Source organism: Pezoporus flaviventris, unplaced genomic scaffold, assembly GCF_033815535.1.
Source record: "Pezoporus flaviventris isolate CSIRO_AGI_PZ_B2104156 unplaced genomic scaffold, CSIRO_AGI_Pfla_v1 ptg000002l, whole genome shotgun sequence".
NCBI classification, from domain to species: Eukaryota; Metazoa; Chordata; class Aves; order Psittaciformes; family Psittacidae; genus Pezoporus; species Pezoporus flaviventris.
Genome location: NW_026892550.1, coordinates 73389579 through 73400808, shown reverse-complemented (window position 1 = coordinate 73400808; position 11230 = coordinate 73389579). Strand labels below are relative to the sequence as shown.

General features: G+C 37.9%; 1 long non-coding RNA gene across 1 annotated transcript in view; it reads left to right on the top strand.

Moving 5' to 3' along the window:
* The first annotated feature begins 347 nt into the window (after nt 1-347).
* The window catches only part of LOC133275783 (uncharacterized), a 38045-nt gene continuing 27162 nt past the window's right edge, over nt 348-11230 (top strand). Inside the window, exons 1-2 of the long non-coding RNA XR_009745686.1 lie at nt 348-1217; nt 1527-1649. This is a non-coding gene — a long non-coding RNA (uncharacterized LOC133275783). The remainder of the gene's footprint in view (nt 1218-1526; nt 1650-11230) is intronic.

Below are 11230 nucleotides of genomic sequence, written 5' to 3'. Positions count from 1 at the left end.
CATGTTTCCATGGTTGCATGTGAGGCTATTACTCTTAATGAAGAGGAAGTAGCTTAAAGACTGATAGACTTCGCAAATCTCAGCATAGTGTCACAGAAAAATAAACTGCATCTTGAATCTGCCTCTTCCAATAAGAGAAAAGAGGCTCCTGAGTAGATGCCACAAGGTGGTCTTTGAAGGACTCAGCTCCAGAGCCCGAGAGAGCCTCCCAAGGGAAGGGTAAATCTCTAGATAGCTTGTTTTTTCTGCTACTTAGCTAGCTGGTCCTCAGGCTTCCCATCCTAAATTTTGGCATTCCTTTTTACGGGTAACAAGAGCACTGTGAGATACAACTGATGAAGGATACCTCATGCATGTGAACAATTACATAGGACTGAAAGTTATCATCTGAAATGATGGCAAAATAATTGTGAAATGTAATGTCAGACACAGTGAAAAAGATGCGGCCAAACATGACTGCCACAGAATGCTGCAGAATATAATTATGTCAAACAATGATGTGATTTTTTTTTCTTTCTGTGGAAAAATGTACAATAACAATGAATAAAATCAAAATCATCAACACATAACTGGGAAACTGTAACAACCATTTCTATGCTGGGGCATAGATGATTAAAAGAAAAAATAACATAGCTAGAAGGTGACATTAAAACTGCACCTGGCATTAGATGCAAAGGTTGTCTAAAAGAATCATAGAATCCTAGAACAGTTAGGGTTGGAAAGGACCTTAAGATCATATAGTTCCAACCCTCCTGCCATGGGCAGGGACACCTCCCACTAAACCGTGTCACCCAAGGCCTTGAACACCGCCAGGCATGGAGCATTCACAAGTTCTTGGGCAACCCATTCCAGTGCCTCACCACCTTCACAGTAAAGAACTTCTTCTTTATATCTAATCTAAACTTCCCCTGTTTAAGTTTGAACCCATTACCCCGTGTCCTACCACTACAGTCCCTAGTGAATGGTCCATGGAGGATTTTACATTTTCCAAGTTTCCTTTGCTCCAGTGCAGTCTTTTTAGAGAAGTAATACTCATCAGCTGTGTATGGCTACAAAAAGAGTGTGTAATCCATTCTTGAAATCTAAAAGATATGTTAACACATCTTATGTCCGTGTATCTGTAGACCTTGAAAGTTGAATTGCTGAAATTGAGCCCTTGCTAATGAGGAACACTAGGCTAGTGCTCAAAACTGTGCCCTGTCATACCACATCATCAGGTATGGATGAAAAAAGCAGCTAAGATTCAAACTGCTGATTAGAATAGCTACCTGTGCTATGCTAATGAGAAAGTTAAACCAAGAAACCCAAGTGAAATAAATAATTAATGCAGTCTTCCATGCATACTTCCCTCATCCTTCTAAATCCCTTGATCTTCTAATTTGGCTTTGAGGAATTTTAGACAACTCTTCTAATTCTTTTCAGTCTGCTTATTTCTAGCTTTTCAGTAAACGACAAGTATTTTCACTTGTCTCCTTTGCAAAGCAGAACCCAGAATTGCAACATGTATGTGCATGTTTTTCGTACAGGTGTACTCTTAAGGTTTCTTACATGGAATAAGAAATCATCCTTCATTCTTAATATGCTGTCAGCTAAAGACACTGACAATTTAGGAGAACAGGGCATATGGTGTCCTCACAAACTTACTAGAGGTAAGATTTACCCAATCTGCATATGATCAATGACCTCTGAATATTCAATAGCAAAAATTCAACAGCAAAAATTCAAGTGTATATAAGTAATAATAGGGAAGGCTGAGTTGTATATAAAATATAATGAAGAGGTCCTATGCTTCAACACTGAAAAAGACAAACAGAAAACTATCGAATATTAAATAGATTTAATATTCGGTCCACATAAACATTCACAAATATATTCTAATCTTCCATTGTTTGTAGGGACATTCACTTGTACTGGTTACAAGTTTATTGCTGTTTTATCATGAGGATTAGCATAATCATGCATCTAAGCCTAAAATTTCTGATAAATAGCAGAAAGCTTATTTGCAACTCGGCAACAGGCATTTTGGGCTAAGACTCAAGCTGTTTGGACTTAGCAAACAACAAGGGAAATCTTGAATTTCAGCAATTATAGTTCTGGATGCTCATGGCTGTAGAATATGTAGGGTGCATGGTGATTGGTCAGATTGATACATAACACAGCAATACCTGCCTCAAAACCAGCTGGTGGGTGAAGGACTGGGATAGAGTAGTTCATGGTGTACAGCACTGGGATCACAGGTACAGAACTTCCAATGTTGTGCTTTTTTGCAGAAATTCAGAAAATGGGTTGTCACTGGAATATAAATTAATGTGAAATTACATCTGATCAACTATAAGGACAGTATGATACTATGTTTCATGCTTTAGGGGGTTTATCTTCTTATATGAAGTTCTCATAACCTACCTGGGTATCAGTCCTGTCCAGGTTTCAGGAGCTGCTTTGTTTCTCCCCTTATAAAGGAGCAAAAAATATGGTCTTTCGTCTTCATATTGCAATTCCCTTATTAACATCCTCAATAATTTTATGGCAAGAGTTTTAAGGAGTTGCTTAAGATATCATATACTGAATTTGCTCTTCAGTCGAATATTCCACCTTTACTGATAAAAGGATACCTTGATACTGTTTTATTGACCGTTTCTCCTTGCATTTGGTTAGGTGGTGAATCTGTGTACTTTGTGGTTGTACATCTGGGACAGTGTTTATGATGAGAAAGCCATAAATTTTCCTTTTTATTAGTTGCCCCTGGTTACAAACAGATTCTCATCTGAAGATCTAACCTGCCTGGCTTAGAGACACATAAATATTTTGGCAGGATTTGCTATCTCACTTTACTCCCAGTTTTCAGTCTTCCTCCTCTCCCATCCGTATATTTGAGGCATTCCAAACTTCCATCTTCTTTTACTGTATGTGCCCCAGTAGGCCCACTGTAATTTGCTTACAGGGCATGGACTTCCTCTCTCCATTTTTTGCTGTTAGTATTGGCCATGCTATCTGGTACAGAACTTACTACATAAGGTACTGAGTTACCACAAACTCCTAAATTCGATACCAAAGAATGCATTTTGGTTGCTTACTGAAGAATGCAAATTTGGGATCACAAATTCCGGTCATTTTGTCAGGCCTAGCTTGCTGCCAGTGCTGAAATGTGTGGCATGATACTTTATCCAAACAATTCTTCCACTGAGTTAGAAAATATAATAAACTTTTTATGAAAACACAGATCAGGGTTCATGATGTTTCAGACCAACATGGGTAAAGCCTTTAAATTCTTAAACCAATAAAATTACAAAAGAAATCAGTGTCTTACACTAAGGACTGTGTCACTGGCAGCCCATGCTGCTTGCTTTCATTCAAGATTAACTTTTCTTCAGCCAATAACTGCCATGTTCCTCATGGGTATTCTCATGCCATTAATCTGTTAGGAACAGGAACAAACCCAAACACCTTTACTCACGAGGGGAGGTATTGGACCAGTATGTCCCATCACACCTTTTTCCTAGCTCAGAATTCCCAGAGTAGTATCATGCTAAAACTGATGGTAGGATTGAAGTATAATTCTTTCTAGGTACATGTAAGTGCCAAAACATGTGTGCTCCTTCCATTATCTTACTGTGTATGTGGTGGTAACACTGCTTTCAAATTTTAAATGTCTATATCATATTTTAAAAATCTAGTTTTTATCTAGTCCAAGTAGTAGATAGTGTCCTGGGAATTTATTGGAAGCCTGTAATTTAGTTCATACCTGGCTCAGATAACTAGATGGTTTGAAGTGAAAGTTAAAAATATGAATAGAGAATTCTAATGTTTCTATTGGTGTTTCTAGTGAAGCTATGTAACATGAAGTGTACAATCTAAAAAGATCTCTCATGTCAAAAGTACTACATTAGTAGTCCCAAGTGCATTAATTCGGAGAAGAATGTCTGAAATTTATATCACTGAAATGTGTATCACTGCAATCCACCCTGAGAATCATTTCATTAATGAAAAAGGAATCACAATTTTCTTGACTCTGTAATCCACTGGGAGTATTACTGGAAGTGTAAATTGCACATCCCAGCAAAAAGGCCATTTTGTTGTCATAGCGAGGTGAAAAACAAAGATTGAGTCCAAGTTCCGATCTGTTGTGGCTAGGTATGGAGCCATTGACTTTACTCCAGAACTTACTAGTTTATATTCACCGAGGAGCTGAGTCTGTGTGGTGCTCCAGAAAGTGATTTCAGACAGTGTGACCCAAAGAAGCTATGAAAATTGTGAGAGGCACGATGACCTGGTATCAGAGGTGGTGTCTTTCCATGTGTTACTGCTGTGGTTTGACCCTAGCTGGCAACTAAACACCACACAGCCACTCATTCACTGCTCCCACCTAGTGGGATAGGGGTGAGAATTGGAAGAGTAAAATTGAGATAACTCATGGGTTGAGATAAAGACAGTTTAATGGAACAGAAAACAAAGACAATGACAATAATAGAGTACACAAAGCAAATGATGCACAATGCAATTGCTCACTACTCACCAACTGATGCCCAGCCAGTTCCCGAGCAGTGGCCTGCTGCCAGTTTTCCACCCAGTTTTGTGTGCTGAGCATGATGTCATATGGTATGCAATATCCCTTTGGACATATGGGATCAGCTGTTCTGGCTGCGTTCCCTTCCAGCTTCTTGTGCCCCTCCAACCTCCTCACTGGCATGGCATGAGAAGCTGGGAAGTCCTTGACTTAAGTTTAGAAACAGCTGAAAACATCAGTGTATTATCAACATTATTCTCATACTAAATCCAAAACACAGCAGTGCACCAGCTAGTAGGAAGAAAATTAATTCTATCCCAGCTGAACCCAGGGCCGTTATACAGACTCACTGGGGAAGAGGCTTGAGCCATTGCTTTTTGTTTTAAGTCAGTAGGGTTAGTGGAAGAGCTTTGTTCCTCCTCTTTTGATTTCATTTGACTGTCTCCAGTACAGCTTAAACCCTTTCACTTTCTGGCCATGGTTCAATGATGTCCAGCTGTATGGCTGTATGGAGATATCTGAAGGGTATGAGGGCACAGTCAAGAGAGCAGTTTAGAAAGCAGAAATATATTAACTTGTATATTTCCTTGAGTTTGGGGTTTTGTTTTTTGTTTGTTTTTTTTTTGGTTTTTTTTTTTGTTTTTTGTTTTTTTTGTTTGTTTGTTTATTTGTTTTCTTTTTTTAAAATGTTTATTACTTTTCTGACTTTATTGAGTTTTTATTCAGTTGTTCCAAATTTAAGGTTCTGGAATTTGGTTTTGTTATGGTTTTGTATCTGCTAGTCCAAAAATAATGAATGCTTCACAAGAGACACAACTGTAACTTTGTTCTTTTACCACTACTAGGTTTAGCTAAGCATCTACAGTACAGTCATGGATAGCTTCCAGCCATCTGAGAAATGCTTACCTGTCAGAGCTTTTGCAACTGCACGGGCTTTTGCCAAGTTGCATCCACTAACACCAGGATTGAATTTGTGCTACACTGATGTTTATAAATTTGGAAGCTTCCGGAAAAACAGTTGGATATGATGTTTGGAACCAAATTTGGAATGGTTATGGGCATGACTGGGTTAGAGCTTCTGATTTTGCATCTCTGAACAGTAGTATTACCTAGGGCCTATAGAGAACATGCAGATAATTTGGCTTTCAAAATTTCTGTTGAAACTGAAGCTTAAAATATTTCTCTACCTTTGTATAGGACTCAAGAATGTTTTGGCATGTGTCCTCAGGTGTGACTGACCTCTCCATGTTGGTGCACATTCTCCATGGGGCAGTGAACTGACATTCTGAGAGGTTAGGAATGGTTTGTTCTAGTCTGGCTGTGTCATCAAGGACACTTCTGGAAAAAAAGCTTGATTTTTAACAGTTTTAGTTGAAGTCTTTTGGAAGTTTCACAGTGAACTTCCCCAGAATTGTTTTGGTTGTGTGTGGCTAAGAGGTCAGCAGCATTAGAGTAAATTGGGTATCAGTATCCTTAATGATAAGGCCTCAAATGAGATACAATGTGTGCACAAGTCAGTCATTTCAGGTACACAGAAATGCACCTTGGTCACCACAGACCACTGCATGTTGACATAAAATAATTCATTCTGTCAAGTAAAATGTTACTGTGATTGACTCTCCTTGTAGAGTTTTAGTATTTCTTACAGTCATCAAAATACTAGTGTTAGAATTGCTTTGCAACACTGTGGGCAGGTATCATGTATGTGTTGACAATTTTTGCTTTAATTTGATCTCAGCCTGATTATGAAGATGCTATTGCAGCATGCAAGATGTCTTGAAAACTTTCAAGAGTTTTCTCTTGCTGAAGACTCTGGGATGCAGTGAAACAGTTCTGCTAGTTGTGACCATATTTCAGTGTCTTAGGAAGAGCCCACTAGCCACTGTAGTAGTATGAGTTTTGCCTTTCCTCTCTACAGCGTTCTTAGTGATAGTCTAAGTGCTTGATATTTCATTCTTCTCAAAACCCCAAATCTGTTCAGTGCTTTCTCCAGAGAAGAATGTTTGTAGGTGTGATGACAGTTGCAGGTGGTACTTTGTAAGTACACAAGCTTGAGGGTTTTAACAGATTTGGTATTACTAGATTTGAGGATATTGCATCTTGCTTTGTGTTGTTTTGAAGATATTGTAAACTCAGATTTCTGTATTAACATCATCATCTGAGGCAGAATTTATGATTACCACATTTTTTCCAAATGCTGGTTTTAATTTATTTTTTTTTCCAGTTTCTTTTTGCATTAACTAATTAAGTGAAACAACTTTGGTCTGTTAGTCTAATCTACACCTTTGAACACCTATAAATCCAGCCACAGGGAATACGGCCATTATTTTATGACCCTTTGGTGGGGTTTTGGTATGACAGACTAGAAGAGCAGAGCTCAGTAGAAGAGGTCACCTTACTATCTTCTTTGGTCTGTCAGGATCTTAATTCTGGTGATTTCCATTCTGAAGCATAGATGGAGATTATATCCTCCATCTGTTCATAGTGATTACTAGATGGTACAGTGCTAGCTCTCTGGCTGATTGTCTCAATTTTATAGGATATGGTCTATAAACCCTAAACACCTCGCTGATCAATATGACTTTTCTTTCCTTTTCCCCACTGTGTTGGTTCCCCACATTCCCACTGATGTCAAGAGCCGAAGCAGTAAATGTCCCATTTCTGAAAAACTGGAAACGTGGCCAGTATGGCTTGAGAGACTAACAGAGATAGACATAATCTGAGTTAGACTATACTTGAGTTTCAATTAGATTTTAGTCCATAGAAAGGGAGAACAGTATTCAGTGACTCAGTGGAGTTACTATGATAAAAAAGAAGTGAGATCAGTAATCAATTGGGAATTCAACCAGTCGTGATATGTGTACATAGGCACTAGTTAAAATAATTTATTTATTCTTTCCTGTAAAGCACTTTAATAACAAACTTCTATGAAGTGACATTTATGCGTTATGGCCAGTAATTTCCACAGGTAGATGCTTAGCTGTTTCTTAAGCTTGGAGATTTGGAGTGTATTAACTTCATGAACTTTAAGGAAAAATTATTGCTTTTTAGAAGGATTATTCAGTTACCCACTTCAGGCAAAACGCAATAAATCTTACGTTACACTAAAGCCAAGCATTAATCAGCAGACCGTGCAAGCATGAAGGCCCTGTTCTTCTGAATGTCCAGCAGTCTTAAGACAATTCCTTGTCTTCATTTTATTGCTGAAAGGTACAGGTGATCAATTCTTACTGTTCTGCAGCATTTTTTGCTTCTTAACCTCTGACTTGATTTTCTAAATTTGTTGTAACCCTTAGTTGTCTTTATGCATTCTGATAGTAGTTAAAATTCTGTTCCCCTTTTAAGCAAGTTCTGTATAAATATACAGAGAAAGGCAAAATATTTCCTATTTTTCCCCTTAACTCCTGTACTTTGAAAATTTTTAGGAGCCATTTTCAGTATTTTTTTTTAAATATTTTTAGTACAAATATTGTTCTCTGTTTGAATACTCTTGTTTTCACTAGTGGCAAAAATTTATGAAACTCAACTTTGGTCCAGTAACCATAAAAACGCATAAAAAGCTGCCATTTGTTAAGTATTTATTTCAACATATTTTCAACTTAAATGTCAACTTACCATTTATGATTTGCTAGTTAATGCATGGGGAATGTGTTCTGCCTGGAAAGGGAGAATGGCTATCTAGAAAAACAAGAATAAGAAAGCTGTTTTCTAAACTAAGTCTTCGTGTGAGGATTTTATTTTTTTTGTTCATATTTTAATGCATTTTGCACAGCCAAAAAAACTCCTGGCAGTTACACTGAAATGGCTTGTTCCTCCTCAGTGTTTGTATGGTGAAGAACTGCTTGCAAAGTCAGTGCAAGCAACTTTTTGTTTATTTGTACTGGTAATCTTACAGACTGGAAGGATCCCATTACATTATATCACTGCAGTCTGATGAATGTCAACAGTAATGAGAAGCTAAGAAAATATTTTTCAAGGATGTAAATTAAAGCCTTCTTGGTGAGGATAAAATAGAAATATTCACACTGCAAGAAGAAATTAGGGCATATTTCGTTGGTTAACATGTCTTTTCTTGGTCTTGCAGTCAAGGTACTTTTACTCACTTTTCAGTAGATGGTGCCAGAGTCAAAGTAACCTCTCTTCACTCTGAAAGACTATTTTATGTTTGCTAGTTGTGTTAAAATGTAATTAAAAATGCTGTTAGTGGACATACACAAGGAAGAGGTTTTGTGTCAGAAACCTCTTTTGGTGAATATCATGGTACTTGATTTAATCTTTAAACCCTTGATATAAGCTTAGAAAGCAAAGAGCTGATATGTAACAATTTTGAAATAAGCTGCTACTGAATCTGCTTTGCCTGATAACTCCAGATTTTGCATGACAGAGCAGACCTGCTGGAAACAGAAGGAAATAGAAATCATAAAGCATGAAACTGATTGTGAAACAAAACACCACACAGAGATAACACTCCCAAAGCCCCCTTAGCTTTGAACGTCTCATAGTATTCTTGTGGCAACTATTAACATTTATTTTTTCTACCATTCACACATCTTTGCCCTTGTTTGTTGAAACATTTCTGTGCCTTGGAAGAGGAAAGGCAGATTAGCAGCTCTGTTTCTTGAGGTAAAAACTGAAAGTCCCCTAATTAGCAAAAAAAGAGCTGAGGTTTTTGTATTTGATGTTTCCATTTTACTCAACAACACGTTAGCTATTATACTTGCAAAACAATGGAATATTTTATTTCCTGGTTCACAAAAATATGTGAGATTTGGAATGATGCTTTTGAAAATAGTATGTGAGGGTTAAAAAGAGTACGAAAGATAGAAATCTCAAGATAACAGGAGATTTGAGAAAAGCAACATAACAGGCTTCAGAGGCTTAAGGTGAGAATTGAGAACAATTAATAGCATTAGTCAAAATCATGTTCCCTGAAGTATTGCTATGGATTTCCAAAATAAATTTTTCAACTAATTTGGTGATGTGTAACTGAAGGGAAAAAAAGCCAAAAAGATTAAAAAAATTATTTTTGTCAGGAATATGGCAATATAAGATGTAGGAGACTTTTAAACATGGCATTTCTTTATCTAAGTTTGTCTCCCAGTCTTCTCAACAGATGCTGGTTCCTGTGGGTTCTGGAGCTGCCCAGATCTATCTCAAGGCAGATCTTTTAAACTCATCTACTAGTTTGTATCTGGCTTTGCTTGGCTTTTGGGACATCCGAGGTCCTCAGGATGAGTCCTGCGGTTGAGAACCCCTGAAATGGCATCCCTAAGGATGGAGCCAGACCCACTTTCTCCAGAGGAAATAAATACCCAGCTTTGAGAAATTTCACTTACTATTGTCCCTGAAGTCTCTCAGAGATATCCTCTGGCATGGTTTCTAACCAGCTCTCATTGGAAACATTCCTACAAATATCGTCTACTATTCTGAACCTCTTGCTTTTCATCCGTATGTTGTCTTTGCTCCTGGTCTAATTTTGGAATTTCTTTTGCTGTTTATTTGCAATGAATCCCTAGATGACATTCAGCTCAGCACTCCAGCTCATTCTGTATTAGGGTGACAATCCCAACCAAAATATAGGTCTGGATGCAGTGGTACAGATAGACCAGTTCTCACTGATTTTGTCATGCTGCATCCAGATGATGATCATCCATTTGCTTTAGTAAAAGGAAGTTTCAACTTGTTTGTTTGCTAGTTATGTTAAGGCAAAAGGATTTTTTAAACTGTAACACCAATTGAGGTAAGATCAGGTAGCTACCTAGAGTTTTTTTTTTCTACATTAAAAGATCAGTACTTTTGTGGAGGAGTGTAAACATTAACCTTTCTTAGCGCTCAGTTGCCTGACAGGCTTTTCTCAGAGGGAGAGAATACAGTGTGATGGCTAGGTCAGCAACATCACATCATCATGTTGGCTTTCTGCTGTGCTTGTGATTACAGAATGTTTATTTGTATAAGCTTGGTTGGCATCTGTAAGCCTGCAGACTTAAGCTTTCCAGTATTTGGGCTGGACAAGGCAGGACAAGCAGTGGAAGACCATCAAACTTGCTACAGCTTCAGCCCTGTTCAGGCTCAGCTGTGCTACCAAATAGTGTTTCAGTGTAGTAGCCACAAGTCCAATGATGTTTGCTCTACAGTATCTCATCTGTCACCTCTGTAGTAATGATCATTTCAGAAACTCTGAAATCTTGCCATATTCTGGTGCTATATACTGCCTTCAGGATGGGAGAAAGGATACAGATTGCTGGCTATGGTCCAGTTTTTATCTAGACCAGACAACACTATTTTGTTCTCCACTTTGAAATGCAGTTAACTGACAGGCCTAGTTTATTGTACATTGCAATGGAAATTTCAGTCTGGGAGTTGACTAACAAAATGTGTGACTAAGTCAATATGCTGACAGCAGGCAACTATGCGAACCATTTTCAGCGTAACTTGTATATATTGTGTTGTGTGTGATTCCCACTAAAAGTATTACTCAAATAGCCAGTCAGGAGCTTCCTCCTGCCTTCACAGCTGCTTGATCAAGTGAATTGAAGCTGTATGCATTACTGCATGTAGAACCTGTATGTCCATGTAAGGATTTAGAGAGGTGTATACAACTAGTAATGTTTTGGGATCTTTCTAGTCAGCCTCTAACACACTAAGACAATTCATTCATCACAGTATCACAGTATCACAGTATGCTAGAGATTGGAAGGGACCTCGAAAGATCATCTAGTCCAATCC